The 20,598-nt window shown below is 38.6% G+C and overlaps 1 protein-coding gene across 1 annotated transcript in view; it reads left to right on the top strand.

Annotated features, from left to right (window-relative positions):
- The window catches only part of PDZRN4 (PDZ domain containing ring finger 4), a gene marked incomplete at its 5' end in the record, with an annotated part of 346,998 nt that overhangs the window by 224,373 nt on the left and 102,027 nt on the right, over nt 1–20,598 (top strand).

The raw sequence follows: 20,598 nt of genomic DNA, 5'->3' as shown, positions 1-20,598 counted from the left end.
ATACCTACCCACTACACATAAACATCCACCCACTCGTTACACATATACATCCATCACTACACATATACATCTACCCACTACAAACCTACACAGTTAGGTAAGAGCCACACTTTCCTATGTGAATTCTCTGCTGCAGTCCATTGAGTTATAGAAACGTGATCGAAACTTTCTGGATCTGCACCTCACAAACAACACGAAGACATAAAACAGAAACACAATGCTCTCCAGACCCTCTTCCCATCCACAATGACTACTTAGAAATAATAAGAATCAATGTGTCACAAACAACCGAAGAAATCACATTTTCTCCTTTTCATTTTGCCTTTCTCCGTGGTTGTCACCCAAGTAGTCTGATACTGGGCCACACGGAGTTCATGGTGACGATGAGACACTTGGTCTCCTGAATGTCATAGCAATGGGGCACTAGGCAGGGAAATACTTCCTCTTTAGAACTGGTAAAGTCACATAGAAAAGTACCTTTTCTTCTAACGACTCTGTATATATAGTCAATTTGCCTAAAGAGCTACCTAAAGATTAATGTCACTGGCACAGGTTATGTTTGAATTCTAAAAGGACAATGACAATAAGTGAACTAGGTGACTTAATAACAAGCAAAGGTGTAGCACTGAAGGCCTTATACATACGTACGTACATACATACATACATACATACATACATACACACACACACACATACATACATACCTGTTGCTGCCGGATTCCTGTGTGAGCATCTTATTCTGGACATGTGCAATTATTTTCTAAACTCAAACTTGGTTGTGAGTAGAAAGAAACATCTAGTTAAGCTAAACAGCAGCTTGTGTTGCGGCACCCCACCGTTTTTTATTTGTTTTCTGTTTTAATTTTTGAATTTTCTTTTTCCTAAACACCAGTGTGCCCAGTTCCATTTCTTGCAGCAATCAATGTTCTTTCTCATTCCTGTGACCTCATTCTCAAAATAAGGAACTTCTGAGGGCAGACTATAAAATAGCATAGTTATTAGGCTCAGGTTGGGTCTTTACTTCTGTTTAGCGAAGGCTTTGTGATTCATTTGGTTTTATTACTTGAAGGCCTTAAAAAACACCTTTGTAATTTCTGTCATGCTTTACAAATGTCTGCCAGAAAATTCATTCATTCATTTCTTTAGGATTCATGACTTCAACTGACATTTATACCTATAATCTTTCAGCAAGTTACACACTCTTGATAAATTTGTGATAATTGTGACAAGAATGTGCAGAGATTGCATAAAGTCCTGAGTGAACGTATGCTGTTGACATAGGTAGGCATGGCCATGCCAAGGAGCCCAATAGCTCAGTCCCATGGGGGTGGCAAAGCCTTCCTTCCTCTGGTTTAAGTGTGGCTGTTGAAAGTGTCCACCACAGATTCCTCCCTCTGCATATTTACAACCCGAGGGCTGCTCCCCACAGGCATGGCTTCTATGGAGATTAGCTCACCCTGCCTCCTTGATCCAGCTGTATACGTACACCCTGCCTCCTTGTTTATCTGTATGCAGTGACCCTGCCTTCCTACTCAACTGTATCAGACAAACATTCTGAACTTCTAAGGCTCTGTGAACTCTCCATTAGAGAGCCCACGTCCCCAATCCCCACTTTCCTATGTGTGTCTCTATGTCTCTGTTCCCACCCCCCACACACACCCCCCCCACCCCACTCCCCTCCTGCCCCAGTCAGGTTAATCCCTGACGCCACTCAGGACAGAGAAAGAACTCAGACACTATAGTAAGAACTCTTCCTCCAGCTGACTCAGGCCAGGCTCCTTCCACTCCTTGCTTCGTCTTCCCTGTTTTACTAGTCCTGTGCTTCTAGCCTGCAGCTCCCTGAAGCAGGACGAAGTGTCTCAGCCTCTTCTTATGCAGCCTGCAAGGAATATTACTCTGCTCTGATTCTTATGGAAAGAATGAGCCACACAAGCACATTTTAGACAGTCGGGGTCAAGGGTCAGGCTTGGAAGCACCTTCCGCCTCAAGCTTATACTAGCCCAGCACACATTTATGGTGTATAATTGGCAATCTTAGCACAGGCAATTAGACGGCTTACATGATCTGAAAAATTGGGGAAAGAATCTGTAGGATACACTCACACAGAGACACATAGATGCACACACACACACACACACACACACACACACACACACACACACACACACACACCAGGGGGGGGGAGCAAAGAATAGCACACAGGAAAATCCATCCCCCTAAGTCACAGAGTATTCCCGACATTCCTGATTAAGTTAACCATAGTTATCTGACTGTGAGTGTGATTTCAGCAACAGTAGTGGTGTGTGCTAATCCCTCTCCATGTAAAAAAAAAGTTCTACATACAGGGCCAAGTTGACAGAACCTTAGCGACAAACAGCTTGAATGTTCTGAAAGCCTTTGAAGAGCCAAAGGGTCAGAGCCACTGGGTGAAGCAGTACTGAGGCGTTTCTCCTCTCACCCTTACTAGAAGGTCATGAGAGTATATTACTGGTTTATTTGTGTTTGGTATTTCCAGTGACACCTCAAGGGTGAAATGCAAGATGCAGTGAATTTCACAGGTGAAATGTGCCAGGCCAGCTCCTTGGCCCTCAGGAGGGTTGACTCTTTGCTAGGGAAGAAATGAGGACTGTATCTATTGTTTGCTATTCCACTCATTGCTTCGCAGCCAGCAGGTATTTAGGAAACACTGATGAATTTCAATTGAGCGTTGATGGTGTTGGCAACAATGACTGCCACGAGTTTTATGCAGCTTGTGAGTTAGTGAATACACGTTGAAATTAGTTTAGCTGTTATGATGGCCTGTTGTGACAAAAAAGATATTAGAATGATCATTATAAACCTACATTAATATAGAAATTATGCTGAAAACAGTGCTTCATTTAAAATAGAACATATTTCTGTAGCCACACCACCGCAAATGCACCTCATCTCTAACATATAGCTTACCCCCTTTTAGGAAGGTTTCCTCTTAGAGATCAGTTTGTTATTTTAAAACTATATTTTAATACCTTAAGATTTCTTTGCTCATGTTTGTTGTACTTCTAATAACCGTGATAAGTGACAAATAATATAGTTAGATCAAACAATAAACACATGTATTAAATATTCTGTATGGCTGAAAGGATCCAAATCTACTTGAAATACTTCATTTCATAGCATGGTATTTATTGATCAACAGTGACCACAGAGAATAAGTACTTTCTGGGGATGTGTATTTTTGCTCTGATACATTTTATTAATATTTAAAGTGTTTTTAAAAAGAAGGGTTTTAGGCTCCCACCACATTGTTAATGTGCATATAGTCATCATCCATTGAGTCCTAAGTAACAGAAGTCATCCTACAGTTTCACTTATCTGAGTGGACATAGGAGGTGGCACATACCTCTATCATAACTGTGAAACCCTTCGGCATAGTATAGCTAACCAGGCTGCCCACGCTCATCTCCCACAAACTAGTGGAATAAGATTAAAACTGAGGAATTAAATGCTAGATGCTTTTGAGGATTAGCCCACACAGGACAAAAGCTGCTCCCCTTTCTGCCAGAAGCAACAAGATGCCGCCTTTAAGGCACGGCATTGGTGCTGCATGTATGCAGGCAAGTGGTTCCCTAGCAGATGAGTCTCATGCCTGTGCCCTCCACACTGCATAGAGAAGACCAAAGAACCATGGTAGCCATCACTTCCTTAGGGTTTAGAAATGGGTTTTACTTGGTTTTAGAAGATTCTCACAACACTTGGTGCCCGTGGGAAAAGGAAAAAGAAAGTTCGGGGTTACTGGCATCCACCACCCATAAGCTTCTTAGCTAAGATGCAGTTTCTTTTGTGTGTTTTATTTTGTTTTCTAATAAAATATCCTAGTGAAGAGGAAGTAAAATATGGATAATTGATCATGTGAAATCTCCAGCTTTTATTCCCCCAAACAACTTATTCCTCCAAACAACTTGGGCCCCAAGTTGGCAATCCCATATGGTTCAGCCTGCTGGCAACCCCATACTAGAGCATGTACTGTGTGCTCCACACACAGCTCCAAGAGCTACCCTTGTGCTGCATGCAAGCCTGGTCCCCTGTTTGCTGTCCTTGGTCACACCTGGACCCCACCCAGACTTGTGTGCTGTTCATTATGCGCCGGTTGCTCTCTACATCTTTACCTTTGTCTCCGCCAGGCTCTGTGGACCTGACGTGCTGTTAAGTGGCCACGTTATAAACATCATGTCACAATGTCTTTCAAAGTGATAAAATAGTCTAATTGTAAAGATGCTTCCTGAGAAGCCACTTACTTAGGGAAAGACTTCACTGAAGAAAGGTAAGCTCTGAGAGGAGATTAGAGCTGACTGGGCTGAGGGACAGGCACACAACCTGTGAGGTGTGCAGGCTGGGACATGGCCGGATAAAGAGAACAGCCCGGAGGTGCCACAGTTTGTGAGGAGATGAACATCCTTCCATCCAAAGTGAAGATTCCAGGCAGTAGGAGATTAGAAAGATTCATCAAACTCTTTGTGTCAATTCCTTAGCGACAAGAAGAGGACTGAGAGGTCCGGTTCAACATGGACACTGTGTGCTGAGCATCTCCCAAGAGGCAGGTGCTGACCTCTGCCTTTTCAGCACTGCTAAATTGGAGACATTAATTTATCAGCTGTACAAATGAGAACCTGAGATCTAGAAAGATTAAGCATCTTATCAAAGAGTCTTCCCCAGTGACAAGCACCCCAGTTTGTTATCCTGTATCAAATGTTCATCCCAGGAAATGTGTGCACACAAGTAACATTATATTGACTGAGCAGGTTGCGTTTATGTATTTAGGCATACACACATGAAATTACATACATGTGCATGCTGTGTGTGTGTGTGTGTGTGTGTGTGTGTGTGTGTGTATGTTGTGTGTACTTAACAGCAGTTAAAGAAAAGAAGGCTATAAATTTGAACGAGAGTAAAAAGGGTACATGAGAGGTTGATGCAATATACTGTAATCTTAAATTTTAAGTATTAAAAAAAATGGGAGCGGAGGGACACTAAGCCTTGTGAATAACACTGGAATGACTTGGGTTAGTAAACACTTCCATAGGAAGTCACACAGAAGATCAGAGTTAAAATTTTATTCTGAGATAGCCAAGAGTTGGGTTAAAGCAGCATTCACGAAGAGGGGAAATTAGAAGTATTATTAAGGAAAATAGATGTGAAAGTAAGTAGATGTAGAAGTAACTGTGAAAGAAGAAAATACTGCTTTAAGATTGTGTCCCTGTCTGAGTATTTAGAGTGATGATTCCATGATCTGAAGTTTAAATCAAATGATAGAAAAAAAAGCATTTTAAGGTAAATGTTGTACCCAGTGTGAAAAATGCAAGTAGAAATACCTAGAAACCCACTGGATACAGAGTTTCAACCCCCATTGTGAGGTGGGTGTACTTGTATCGTTAAAGTGTGTTGGTGTGCCTATTCCTCATCTTTGGAAGTCATTTCTAAACACTCTTTCCCTTTGGAATCCTCCGCACCCAGTGCAGGACCATGTTGCCTAGTAGATGTTCAAGAAACAGGACTGGCTGAATGAAAATGATCCAGCTGACACTGTTCGCGCCTTAGGAAGATAATGGAGAAATAAACTCCGACACTGGTTTTTTTTTTTTTTCTTCTCTCTCTTTCTTGGAGAGCCTGAGTTTTCAACTATATCTTCTAATAGAATCTGGAATTTCCATCCTGAGAAACTGCTGTGTGAAATAAATCACCAGATGCTTAAAATATTGCCTTAAAATTCTCTTAATGGTTTAGTAACTGGAATCGATGTGTGCCTATTACTTCTGTGTCTTTAATTGTTTTTATCTTGAATACTTGATAGTGAGGCTGTAAGTGGCATGGAGAAACATATTCTTCACTGTGGGCAAGTTCTTATGAGACCACTTGTACAGGCAGCGTCTTCTAAGCCTTGATGATAAAGAGCAGTTTTGAGCTTATTTTCACAAGAATCCAAACCTCTCTAAAAGGAGCATATTGGTAGCACGTGAATAGTTCAATTTTTGGTTGCTCCTCTCCATTATGAAAGCCATGTATCTTTTGTGGCTACAGTGTTGGAGACACAACGGGGCACTGCTGTATAGACCAGAAACAACATCCCCAGGTCTTTTTGTGATTATTTTGCTTGCTTTCTTCTCCCTAACTTCTCCTGGCCTCCACAGATTTAAAGTACCACCTTTTTTTTTTTGGCTCTCGCTACTTGATGCCTTGAATTATAGTTTCATACTTGAAAGATTTTAGCTGTGAGTAAGTTGGGTCTCAAACTTCTGAAGATCCTTCTCAGCTCCTTAAAGCCCCTTATCCCTCTCACACACTCACACTGTGGCTGTCTTCAAAGCACTAGGAGGCCAGCCTTGCAGGCTTTTGACTATAGGTATTATTATTATTATTATTATTATTATTATTATTATTATTATTATTATTGTTATTATTATTATTATTATTATTATTGTGAAAACTGTGCATAGGAAGAAACAGAATATTGTAATGAAATTATGTGTAGAACTAGGACTAGAGAAAGAAAACCTTTCAGAAGTTTCTCCAACACAATTTCTTGTCCAGACATGTTTCTCCTTAGCAGACTGAGCTACTTTGTAATAGTTAATGTTGTGAAATTTTCATATGGCATACATACCGATAAAGAACCATCATAGCAAAATAGGGGTATAATCACAAGTACAAAATTAAGGATTTATTCTAAGTTGTTGATGACATAAAGTGAATTGCTTGAAGGCCGTGCTTCACAAGTCTCTCCAAGGTGAGCAGTCAGTTCTGAAACCCAGGACTATTTAACGATTGCTTCGTCCATATGACCCCCCTCCTAATGTTTGCTTTCACCTGGCCAAAGGAACTCGACTTTGTTTTCATTGTCAAAAGCTGCTCTGGATGCTTCTCTTATCCAGGTGTGCCTTTCTGGAAGGCACCACCATGTTGACAGCCCTGAGAGGGAAAGATAATTGACAGCCATGAGCACCCTGTCCTCACACTACCTGCTAATGATTGTGATGCCCCGGCCTGCTTGGCAGCCTCGGTCTCCAATTAAGCATCTGTGGACACTAGGAAGCAGCCTCTTAATTGAGGAGCTGCAGATACAAAGCAGGTTGCAGTCTCTGCCAAAACATTTATCAGTCAGGCCAGGCAAGCTCCCTTCACTCTTCCTGACTCTCACACTCGTGTTGTGGTTTTCCTGCCACGCTCCTCCCATCTCCTGCAAAAAGAGAGAGAGAGAGAGAGAGAGAGAGAGAGAGAGAGAGAGAGAGAGAGAGAGAGAGAGAGAAGGCTATTTGGCAAGTGTTGAATCCAGCAAAGTCATTTTAGTTCCATAAATAACATCCTACAGAACCAGAACCCGTGACGAATCCCATCCTAATTACACTTATGCTAACCCTTCCCCCAACCCCCCATTAAGATATATTGTCGAGGACACATGCAGGAGATCTGTTTGCAGCTATCTTTTACATAGAACTGATTGTTTAATTGCAGATTAAAGATTAATGCAAGTATAATGATTCCACGAGGACACTTCAGACAAAAGCATCCTGCATCAGGCTGCCTGCCTCCATTTTTCAATTTGACCATAAATTTGGCTGGGAATTAAATAGTAAGTAGCCGTGATTGCAACTCTGGTCTCTGAAGGCACTCACGGGAATGAAAATAAATGAACAGGCTCTCACACAAAGCATGTTTCATTATGGTCATTAGTGGGCAGACTCTCAGCAGTGTTGAAGGTGAAATTGTCTAGGAGAGTTGTTGGCACATCTGTTAGGAAGAGCCGGAAGCACGGTACAAAGGATGGAAGTAGTGCTGGTTGGGAAATGAATGCAACGGACTTTTGAAATTGTCGCTCCGTTGTGGATTTCCATTGTTTTCAAGGCATCCTGCATCAGCAGTAGGTTAATGATACAGAATCACATATATATATATGTGTGTGTGTGTGTGTGTGATATGCTTCTTATATATATATATGCTTCTTTAGTGTGAATTTTAAATTGGCACAATGTAGGATATGAATGAGTGTGTATGATGGTAATCAGACCAACTCAGCATAAACCGGCCAGGATAAAAATAACTCAAGCCCACAGATTCCACAAGGGCCTTCTCTAGGCATGGAACCATGACTTTTAACATCAAAGTTTGACTTTCCTTTGTGTTTTTTGAAGTAACAGAAAGTTTTTACGTACTCCTTTGGCCTTGGTGACATGTTGGCCATCAGGTGCAAGAGTGAGATTAGATGTGCTTCATCATTTATTGTCACCAGTGTGCAAATCAACCTACATAGCTAATGAAACCACAAGTTGAGCTGCTCAGATCACTTTTCTTTACCACTGGTTTCATGCCCTTAGGTAATATATTTCTCCTATATGTGCTTATATGACAAAGCGCTATTAAATATGTTCATTAAAAACCTTTGTACATAAACCAACTTGAATCGTGTTGTAATTTGAAAATCTGATTGCTTAAGTCATTTTGGAAAGATGCATACTAATCTAGTTATATGTAAAGAGGTTTAAAACATTTTTACCTATTGATAATGTATATGAAACCAAGATAAAATGTTGAACAAGACATCAGAAACATAGTAATTCATTCTCCACAGCCTCATGCCCCTCTTACGTACAGGAAGGCACAACTGTGACAACAGCAATGACACATTTATAGATATTCAAAACAATAAATGTAAATTTTATATGGTAACAGTGAATGTGATCCCTTAAATGAAAGAGGTGAAAATAACACAGTATTGCTCATGAGAAATAGAGTCTTCTGGGAGTATTCAGAGGGAGCTATGCTAACACTTGACAAACACTTTGTTGAAATCATGTTGCCTCAGGAACTCACATCAGCTGTCAAAGTGTAAGTGCTTGTAAAAGATGTTCCAGGTCAGAATTCCACAGACGTTGCTTAGGTCTTCATTACTCATGAATTATGAAAACAAAGAATAAATTAATTCTCACCTCTACCATGTTTCTCCAACTAAAACCAAGTATTCATGAAAAGAGTAAGCTATGGAAAATATATCCCAATGCTCAGTATTATACATATATTTCAGGATATGAAAAAATGGCTTTTACCAGTGGATATGAATGTGATCCAGTTAGGAACCACAGCAAATAAAAAGGATGTGATCACATCCTGATTTGAATCTGGGTTTGGATTATTCACAGAAGGAACAGGTGGCTTCTTCCCAAAGTGGAGCCGGTGATGATTAGTGGGAATAGCTGCGCTGGTCATGTGATCGTAAATCTCCATTCACTTTCCCTTGCTTCTGTTACTCAAATTTCTCCTGTGGCTGAAAGAACACTGACTACTTCTCATGTACGTAAGATTATTTTATGAAAAGGGTTAAGGTATGGTGACTGAAGAGTGGACAAGGAGAAAGCACGCACAGAGATTCAGCAGGTCTCAGAGCTGCATAGGAGTCATGATGACGATGTCATCAGTCAGACCTTCTCAACATCCAAGTTCTCTGTCACAAAGAACGCTTCCTTCCTGGGAAAGAAGCGAGACACAAGGAAGCACAGCACAAGAAACCAAGAAAAGGCTCTCATATCTGACTTTACAAAACCGGGACATGGACAGGTCCCTTTATCAAAATATCTTACATTAAAGAATGGGAGGGCCCAAATGACATGGAAAAACACGATGGCCAATTTATACACAAATGTAAATACTTTTTCACCCTTAAAACTATTTATTTGGCCCATTGATTGTTTCATCCATTGAAAGCAACTACTCTGTTAAATGTAAGTGGACACCACTGATCTGTGACTATGAAACCAGACAACAGTGAAACAGTGTCATATAAATGAATGAAGACATTCTTCCTCTGTGGTTATGTAATTTCTGTATGTCAAGTCTGCACATTTTGTGCTTATGGCACATTGGCACAGAATTATTCCTCTCTTAATGCTAAGATGAGAAAGTTAAGAACATGACTTTTAGTATGTCAGTAGGTTTTTTTTTCCCTTACAACAGCCACATCCATTAGTAGGCACCTGTTGAGAAAGCAGCTAGGCTATTTTTTTGTCTAAATGTCTTTGATGTCCTTTGTTGGTAAGGCTATTTTTCAGTCCTATTCTTCTTTGATACTGACCATAAAACTTGTGGGACCCACTGACGTTAGCTCATTGCTAGGTCACCACATAGTTGGAGATATATATATTTTGGTCAAATTACTTGATATTTGAAAATCATAGATAAAATATATTCAGAACCATAAGTGTATGAGGGTGTGTGTGTGTGTGTGTGTGTGTGTGTGTGTGTGTGTGTGTGTGTGTGTGCCTTCATATTATAGTAAAGATATAAGTTTAAAATGAAGTAAGACATCTTGTTGAGATTTTGGGTTTGCTGACACTGGCTTTTCTTTTTTTCTTTAAATTTATTATACAATGATTTGCCTGTATGTATGCATGCAGGCCAGAAGAGGGCACCAGATCTCATTATAGATGGCTATGAACCACCATGTGGTTGCTGGGAATTAACCTCAGGACCTCTGGAAGAGCAGCCAGTGCTCCTAAACCCTGAGCCATCACTGACACTGGTTTAACACTGAATACTATTGCATGGAATGGCATGTACTGTGAGATGATTTATGCCCAGATGAATGTAGTTTTGTGAATGTGATTCAAAACAGATAAAGCAGCATTGCTCTTTAGCTTTTCTGAGGCAAGTCTTAGCTGACAAATAGAATTACTTATCTTCTAATAGTCAGCATAGTAGTATCAGAGAGATGACACAGGGAGACACTGTTGCTCAATTCAAGGGGAGCTCCAATACGATGGTGCTGGTGCCCTATGGAGGGTTTCAGCAGAGGGTGAAGTGGAAAACATGAGAAGCGACACTGTACATATACCCAACCAAAAGATGATTGGGATGACAAACTGAGAAGTAAAATATGAGTAATAGCTGGGCGGTGCTGGCGCACGCCTTTAATCCCAGCACTTGAGAGGCAGAGGCAGGTGGATCACTGTGAGTTCAAGGCTAGCCTGGTCTACAAAGCAAGTCCAGGACAGCCAAGGCTACACAGAGAAACCCTGTCTCGAAAAACCCAAAAACAAAACCAAAAAAAAAAAAACCCACAAAAATATGAGTTATATTATGGTCCACAGTGTTGTGTTTTTGTGAGATTTGTGTGTGTGTGTGTCTGTCTGTTTGTTTGTCTGTCTATATTTTGTTTTTGTTCTTTTAAATTGACTTTTTTTCTGATTGTTTCACCCTATTCTAGTGTTTTTTTAATTTTATTTTATTTTACCTTATTTTATTATTATTATTAGGCAGCTGTTTGTATTCTAATGAAAGAAAGAAAGAAAGAAAGAAAGAAAGAAAGAAAGAAAGAAAAAGAGAAAGAAAGGGTGTAGATTTGGGTGGGTATGTAGTTGGGGAAGATATGGGAAGAAATGGGGGGTGGTAAACAGAATGTGTTGTATGAAAAATATATAAAAATTAAAATAAAATACTAATTTCTGATAAGGACTCATTCTAGTAGGTAATATTTCAAAACTATCTCCAACCCTTCCTTGTGCAAATGAAATATATATTTGGTATTGAAAAGATAGTCCCAACTAGATGTCCACGAAACATATCTCTTCACAATTTCCCACGGGTCTCAATTTCGCCTTTAGCAGTTGCTTGGTGTTAACCAAGCCATGGTCTCTCATCACCACCAATGTCACGCATCAGAGGAGTGCCTTTTGGCCATCTCTTCCGCCTATTCCTACCCTAACTACACATGTCTGGACGTTAAGTCACTGTCTCTTAACAGTCACCTTTTCCTTTCCACAGCTACCACAGCACTTTTTCACAGGCATGAGCTATCATGTGTTTCAACCCCCAGATCCACCTAGCCTGCACACACAAGGCCAATTCATTAGCCTGGAACTGCAACCTCCCGTGTGCTATTCTTGAACGTGAAAATGAATCTGGCAGTCTGTTTCCATCACATCATATCCACAGCCTTCCTTCCAGCATGCCATGGATTGAGCCATGTTTTCCTGGCTCTACGTATTTTCAATTTGGAACTAGGTTCCTTAAAGCTTCTTTCCAAACAAATTCAGGTCCAGGGCTTCTGTGGACTTTTCCGTGATCATCAATAATGCTGACAGTTCTTTATGTTCTCGTGACAGTGATTGTTGGCAGTGCCAGGTTAGCAGTTGGGGAAAGTGATGTACAGTACTGTTTACCTTTGTGTAAACATGCTCTATCTTTACAACTAAAATCAGAGAGCCTCTCCACACAAAAACCATACCTCATACCCTAATGCCCATTTACAAATCTAGTATTTACTGCATTCCTTTACATAGCTTAGACATTATGTGCATGATCAGCACAACACACCAAAAGTATGATGATAGAGTAATATTTTATAAGGAAAGATTTTATTTTATCACTTTTATACCATTTGCATGCATGTATTACAATAGTTTGGTAGGTGTTTTATCACAGCAACAGAAACTCTAATTAAAACAGTGCTTAAACACCTAAATACCCAAATCCTCTCTGGCTGCTATCATGTTGTGGGTAGTAACTTATTAATCATAGCAACCCTGTGAGATTGACAGAATTAAAAAAAAAAACTGAAGCTCAGAATATTATCGGAATTAAGTGAGAAGGCTGATTTAAGTCCACCTTACAAGGTTAAGACTTCAATATTTCTTTTCTGAATTTGTATTAGCACTTTAACTCTGGATTTTTTTCAAGCTGCTTACAGTTTTGTTTATTTGATTAAAAAATGAGAATTGAAAGGTAAATATTATATGGTAAACATTTTGGTCCTGATTTAGTGGTTGAAAGCTCTTATATGACATCTGATAAAATGCCTTTTTTTTTATTTTCTTGATGTTTAAACAGTTTTTAAGTTGTCATAAAATTAAGCAATGACTCTTACAAACTATATTTTATTTAGCATGCAAAGTATTAGGTTTCATTAGAACATTTCAAGCATAGTTTGTTTCCAGTGAGCATCTTCTGCCCTGCATCTCCCCCTCACCTGTACCTTTCCACCCACAGACTTCACCTTCCACTTGCCTGTCACATTTGTTCTACAGGCCTCACCACCTCCCTCAGCAACACATTTTCTCCTCTTGGGCTCCACTGTCTAGGCTTATGACCTATACCTACACTCATACCCACATATATGCATATGTATGCATTGAAAGGTAGGATTCACATAGGAGGGAGGACATACAGCATTTCAGAATTTCTTTCTGAATCTGCAGAACCTCACTTAAAATAAGGCTTCTGTGAAAACCCCTGTGACCCTACACCCAAAAAACAGCCTAGACAAAAAGCCATTGAAGAGGATGCTGAGGTGTATCTCACCACACTTGATGGTTTCTGTCGGGTGGCGATGGCGGGGAAGGACTTAGTTTTCTTTAAGGAGTTGGCTACCAGGCGTTTGTCCATGCTCCAGTGAATATATGGGAAATATAAACTAGACTTTGTTTCTTTCTTCTTTTCTGGGGGAGGTGGGGGATAAAGGGTAAGGTTGAGGGAGCAGACCTGGGAGGACTGGGAAGTCAGTACACTTGGAGTTCATTATGTGAAATTCCCAAATAATCAATAAAAATATGGAAATGGTGATTTTTTCAAGCCTATTTCCCTGAAATTTTAATTTTTCTTTATATTAAATAAAATTCCATTATGTGTGTATGCCATATTTTCATTATTCAACTGATGGATATATAGGCTGGTTCAGCAATAAGTATGAATAGGTCAAGTGTCTCCTGGGTAAGATAAGAGTCTTTGAGACATATGCCCAGGAATTATATGTGGATCATATGGTAGTTTTAGTTTTAATTTTTGGAGAAATATCCACACTCATTTGTCCAGTGACTATATTGGTTCACATCCCGGTGGTATATCTAAGGAGCTACGTTTATGAGGTGTTTAAGGGTTTCTCTCTGCCCACATCGTCACCACCATTTGTGGACCTTAGATTGATGGTGGCTATTGTGACTAGGTAAGATGGAATCTCAAAGTAACCTCAATGTCCATTTCCCTAATGGCTAAAGGATGTTGAACTCCTTTTTAGATATTTATTGGTCATTTGTGTTTCTTCTTTTTAAAAAAAAAAAAATCTGTTCATTTCATTAGACTTCTTGCTGATTGGTAGTTTTATTTTTCAGTATTTACTTTTTGGAGTTCTTTATATAATTTAAGTACTAACTCCTTATCTGAAATTTAACTGGCATTTTCTCTGATTTTCTAGACAACTGCAACTCTGATAGTTCTTTACTGTGCCTTACCTTTATTCCTGCAGTCTATATATATATATCATGTTTTATCTTTGTCATGTGCATTTGCAGTCCTGCTTAGAAAACTTCTTGCTTGTACTTATATCTTAAAGTTATTTCTTCATATATGTTCCAGCAAATGAGGTTTTATTTTATTAATTAAGGTTTTGGTTTTGGTTTTGTTTTAGAGAGGATGTCTGCCCTGGCTTGGTTGCAGAGGTTGCAGGTGTCAGTTCTCCCTACACACTGTGGGGGTTCAGAGAGACAACTGAAATCACCTGGCTCGCTGGCAAAGCCCTTTAACTTTGAGTTGAGCTGTCTCATACGCCCTTCCAATTTTAAATTCAGGTCCTTATCTATTTTGAATTTATTATTTTGAAGGCCAAAGATATGGTTCAATTTTTCTTCTTTTACACGTAGATATCAGGTTTCACCAGCACAATCTATTAAGTAAGCTGTTTTCTTTCATTTTTTTTTTGACACATTTATCAAATATTAAGAGGGGACACCTGTGGGCATTTGTTTCTGGTCCTCTGTTCTATGCTGTCCTTGTCACTATGACTTTGTAGTATAATTCATTTTCATTTATGATACCATCAGTGGTTTTTTTTTTTTCTGCTTAGATCTTTTGTGTTTTCATTTGAACATTTGGTTTTGCTTCTCAAGTTCTTTTAGGAGTGTCCTTGGGGTTTTGATGGGGATCACACTTAGTCTGCCAATTATTTTTGGTAATATGACCATTTTCATATTAATTATGTGAATCCAGAAACATAACCATGTTTATATTAAGTATCTCTATCCAGAATCATGGATGCTATTTCCATTGCCTAGCATCTGGATTCCATTTTTTCATTATCTTGAAGTTTTCATTGTAGGAGCTGGAGAGATGGCTCAATGGAGCCATCTTGTTCCTGCCAAAGACCTGGATTCAGTTCCTGGTACACTCACTGTGGTTCCCAGCCATCAATCATTCCTGTTCTAGGGGCTCCAGCATCCTCTTCTGACCTCTATGGGCACTGCACACACATATATGCTATGCAGACAAAACATTAATGTACATAAAATTTAAAAACCTAAAACATTTTTAAATAAAAAAGTTAAAATTTTTGCAGCAATCCCTTTGTAACATTTATTCCAAGGCACTTAAATTATCGTGAATGATAAATTTCCTCATTTCTTTTCAGAAAATTCATTATTGGTACTTAAGAAAACTACCGATCTTTCAATTTTTAGTTTATAATGTGTTTTACTGAGAATATCAGATCTGGGAGTTTTCTGGCACAGTATGTAGGTCTTTTAAGTATATGATAATGCCATTTGTGAACAGGAATAATTTGAAATTTTCTTTTCCTCTTTATCCCTTTTATATCTTTCCATTGTCTTATTACTGTATCTAAGAGTTTGAACCCAGCATTGAATGAACGTGGACAGGGTGACACACTTATACCAAATTTTAGAGGAAATGTTCTCAATATTTTATTTAGTATGATGCTAGGTATAGGTTTGTAATATATTGTCTTTATTATTCTGAGGTATAGTTTGTTAGTTTCTTATTTCTGAAAGGCTTTTATTCTGAAATCATATTAAATTTTGTCAGATCTCTTTCTGCATCTATGAAGATGACGTAATTTTTGTCCTTAAGTTTATTTATGATGTATTATGGTTATTAATTTGCATGTTTCATGACTGGGTTGACAATAAGGCTTACCTATGCTGGATGAACTTAATGTGTTCTTAGATTTGGCTTGAAAATGTTTTCTGCGTTTATGTTCAATGAGAAAAATGGTCTGCAGTTTCTTTAGTTATGTATCTATCTCATTTTGTTATCAGGACAATAGGATCATATTGGTAGTGTCCCTTCCTTTTCAATTTTGTGGAAGTTTGAGCAGTATTGGCTTTATATCTTTCTTTAAAAGTTTGTGGAATTTAGTAGTAAATTTTCTCAGTCCTGAAATAGTCTTTGTGGGGAGATTTTCAATTTAATCTCTTTTCCTTACAGGTCTATTTAGTGTTTTTTATATAGCTTCTATATTTAAGTTTTGTCATGTAAGTTTAAACATTTATCCAATTCTTTTTGTTTTTCCAAGCTTGGGAAATGTACGTTTTTAAAGTATTTCCTGATGATTTTCTGGATTTCATTGGAAACAGTTGTAACAACTCCTTTTCATCTCTAATTATTGTCTTCTCTCTCTTCTTAAGAGTTTAGCTATAGGCTTATTAATATTTTGAAAGAACCTATTCTTGAATCAATTTTGCGCATTTTTTCTTTTGTCTAATTTCTACCAATATTTATATTTATATTGTTTTATACTGCTTAGTCAATATGATTTTATCTTTTTAGTTTTTGAATGTCTGGAGGTGCACCATTAGGTTATTTACTTGAGTGTTCTCTGATATGTTAATACAAGCTATGAACTTTCCCTTTAGGACTTACTAGATTGTGCCACAAATAGTACGGTAGGCTATGCTTTCTTTCCTATTTGTTTCTAGGATTTTAAAAAATTCACCACCACCACCCGCACATTCTTTCAAGGATTGACTATTTATTCAAATGTGTATTCTTCCAACTCCAAACATTTGTGTAATTTCTGGATCAGTTTTATTTTTATTTCAGTGTGGTATGATGAGGTTTTTAAAAAATTACTTCAGTATTGTGTGTGTGTTTGTGTGTGTGTGTGTTAAAGCTTGCTTTGTCACTTTGTGATTACTTCCAGAGAAGATGCTGTGTGTTGCTGAGAGGAATATGTTGTCTCTAGCTACACTGCATGTTATATTTATAGATATTTTAAACAAAATTAATCTGTGGTATAATTTATCTCTGTAATTTTCTGCTGCTTGTAAATTTAAAACACCTACCTAAACAAGAAGTGAGGTATTGAAGCATCTCTAGTATAATTTTATCCAAACTTGTGGCTTTTATGTCTTTTGGTATTAGTTTATGAACTTGGGAGCCCCAATATTGGATGCATAAATATTTACAATTATATTTACTTGATGATTTATTCCCTATATGTATGTATGTATATATATACATATATACATATATATGTGTGTGTATATATATAGTGGCCTTCTTTGTTTCTTATTAATTTTGGTTTGACGTTTACTAGACATAAGAATTGCTACATATACTTGTTTATGTCTTCTGTTTCCTTACTATACTGATTTACATCCTTTGGCATTCCAGTTTTGGATGGCTTTGTTTGGTAAATGTATCTTTTGGGGGCAGAAGGAAGTTTAGCTTCTCACCTTTTTTGGTAATTGATAAGTTCAAGCTATTTTCATCTATAACCTTATTCTTGAGAGAGACTTGCTATCTCCAATGACTTTGTTAGTTGATATTCTAGCTGATTTGGACTTTTCATATTTTTTCTTCCTCATCTACTATTTGTATTAGAGATTTTCTAGTTTGATGTGTTGGAGATAATCTGTTTCTTCCTTTTTCCCATTCATCTGTTCCTCTAATGGAATACATCCCTTCCTGTGTTTTCATGAATGAGACTGTCAGTCTTCTTCTTCCATGCATAGTATATTTTTATGAATTTTCTGCAGTAGTTGTTATATACTGCCTTCATTTGTTTTTGCTGGTAGTTGTTTTGCTTTCTGGGCTTGAAATACATTGTAAAGTGATTTCCTCCCTTTAATGGTTGTTGAAGAAAGATATAACGTTATTGTGGTATGTCTGATGTTGTGTGTGAATTGTTGCTAACAAGGCTTTAGCTGTTTTAGTTATTTCTTTGCTTTATATCTTTGAGGTTTTCACTGTAATATATTGTGGGCAAATTCTTCTGTGATTGTGTCTATTTGGGGTTCAAATAACTTTGCTTCTCAATTTATTTCTCGGGCTTTTTGGAATTATCTACTATACTTTTGTTAACTTGTATATCTCTTCTTTTATACCATGGAGTCTTAGATTCAGTCTTGACTGTACCCCAGACTTCTTGCAAGTATTGGTCACATTCATATATATATGGAATGTATTGTCTCTGCTTTTTCCTTCATCCCTGAAGTTTGGTCTTGTGCTTGATCTTACCTGCTGGTGATGCTTTTCTGCCATGTTTCTTCTTTGATTTACTATTTATGACATTTTCATAACTGGTGTTTGGTACTCTATCAATGTTTCTTTTCGCTTTTTAAACTTCTCTTCATATTTTTCTCATATTTACCACTTAACTCATTCTCTTTTACTCATTTTATTCATTTGGTAACTGTGTTGCCTAGGGCTTCATTTGATGGTCTTAGCTCATTAATCTGAGTCATCGATCATTTTTTTAAAAGTTTGAGCTATGAGTTCTTTCTTGGTGATTCAGCTTTCCGTTGCTGAAGGGCTGAGACATTAGTGCTTGTTGTTGGTGAGTGTGACACTGCTTGTGCTTGTTCTTGTGCTTGTTGAGATGTAAACGTGTCCTGTCTTGACTCTTCTCCTTTGCCTGGTCTTTGGCAGTCACATTTCTGTGAGTCCCCTTAGAGGATGTTTTCACTAGAAAGTATATTTCCTGGTGCTACTTGGGGTGGAGGGAGATGGCAACAGTACTCCTCACTAGCCAGCCAGCAGTCTAGATGTGGCTTCGACACTCTCCTGCTTCATATGCATCCATTTAGAGTCCAGAGACCTCAATGCTGGAATTCTGGTTAGAGAAGGAATGTTTTAAGGATACTTTAGTGGAACGAACAATATCAATATTTAAGCAACAAAACAATGGAATGGAGAAAGGAAAAAAAGCTTTGAGGTATGAATGAAAAATGAATATACGGGCTGGAGGCATGAGAGATGGTAGAGAAACTATCATAGGAAAGTAAGTGTAGAAAAGAAAGGTTTGTTTTTAGGTGTAAAAAAGTAAGGGGGAGTCACAAATGTCTTCTGTAGTGAGGTAGAATTTGTAGTACAATAGCTTAACAATCAACGCATAATAGTATGAACAGTAATACAATTTTTAAGGGAAAACCTAAACAACTAAAACATTTTATAAAATTTAAAGAGGCAGTAACAGAAAATAGATTGTATTATGTTCTTAGTCCAAATTTTCAGCTCTTTAAGATGAGGCAACTTTCGCCTCTCCTGATCCTGCCATTTGTAACAGTCTCCAGAAGGAGAGAAATGACATTTGTTCATGTGTTCTCCTGACCAAAAAAAAAAAAAAAAAAAGTTGTTCATAAACATATACCACCACTTTCTTTCTGAGTTTACTCTAACTGCCCCCTAGCAAGTTACAGCCCCCCACCCCTTGTGAACTAGGGTTCAAACTTCCCATAGCAGGACTTCTGATTTGCCTCTGAAAGCCCTCCCACCTCAGTACCTAGTATGCTGGCTCAGGGCTCCACCATACAGTGCCATCCTGTGGTCATTCTCAGCAGTGGCAGGGGGTGGGGAGTCATTTTTTTGTCTTGCAGTCTCATGCTGGAGTCCCAGGTCACTCTATGCGTTTACACTGTTGCTCCTGGCAGTTCTTTCTGGATGGAGTTCACTCGCAGTGACAATCAGCACTGCCTTACAGTTGTCACTGGGACCTCTTCCAAGGCTCATCAGTGGTGCCATGGCAGTTCCCAGGTAATCAGAAGGGTATGTGTGACAGCCATGGCCTTGCTGCTCTATCAGTGGTAGTAGCATTGGCAAGTGCTCAGTTCCATTCATGGGAGGTGTTTCCTGCAGTGTTGAGAAAATTCTGCTTGGTCAGAAGGTTAGGGAGCCAGAGGGAGCAGCTTGGCCCATGGCACAGCAGCAGCCTTTGTATTTCTCCTTCCCTTGCTTGCTCAGACATGGCTTATAGTCCGCCATTTTGCCAGGATGGCCAGTGTTATCTTTGTACCTTGGCTGAGCGTTGAAGTTCAATGGTTTAGCAACTACAACAAAGGAAGAAACCCATCAGGAGGCTGAGGAGACACCTGGTACACATGTCACTGGGGCACAACAACAGTGCAGTACAAGCCCCTTGACCTCTGGGCAGGTGAGCTGCCAGGTGCAGGGGTGTCCAGCGGAGCTCAGTCCAAGATCAGTTCTACTTAATAGGGTCAGAATTTGCCTGACACATATGTTGCTTATTATTTGTACAAAAAGAAAAAGTCTCAAGAAAATGCATATTAATGTTTTAAAAAATCATCTGTATTTTGAGGACTTGATGAGAAATGGACCTTCTCAGGAGATGCAGCATCAAGAAGCAGGCTTGAATTTGGCTGACTGCTAAACCTTCTTAATACCTTCCGTTTGTCCCCTTTGTTACGTGATTGGTCATAAGTACACTCTACAACCAAAACTGTTGAATTTTTATCATTTTTTAAAATTTAGCATGCACACATGTGCACACATACATGCAAGCATGTCATGGCACTTATGGAGGTCAAAGGGCTCGGTGGAGTCAGTTCT

Source organism: Acomys minous (genome assembly GCF_964271855.1).
Source record: "Acomys minous genome assembly, chromosome: 12".
In the NCBI taxonomy this organism is placed as follows: Eukaryota; Metazoa; Chordata; class Mammalia; order Rodentia; family Muridae; genus Acomys; species Acomys minous.
The sequence above is the reverse complement of the archived record's forward strand: the minus strand, read 5'-3'. Positions and strand labels throughout refer to the sequence as shown.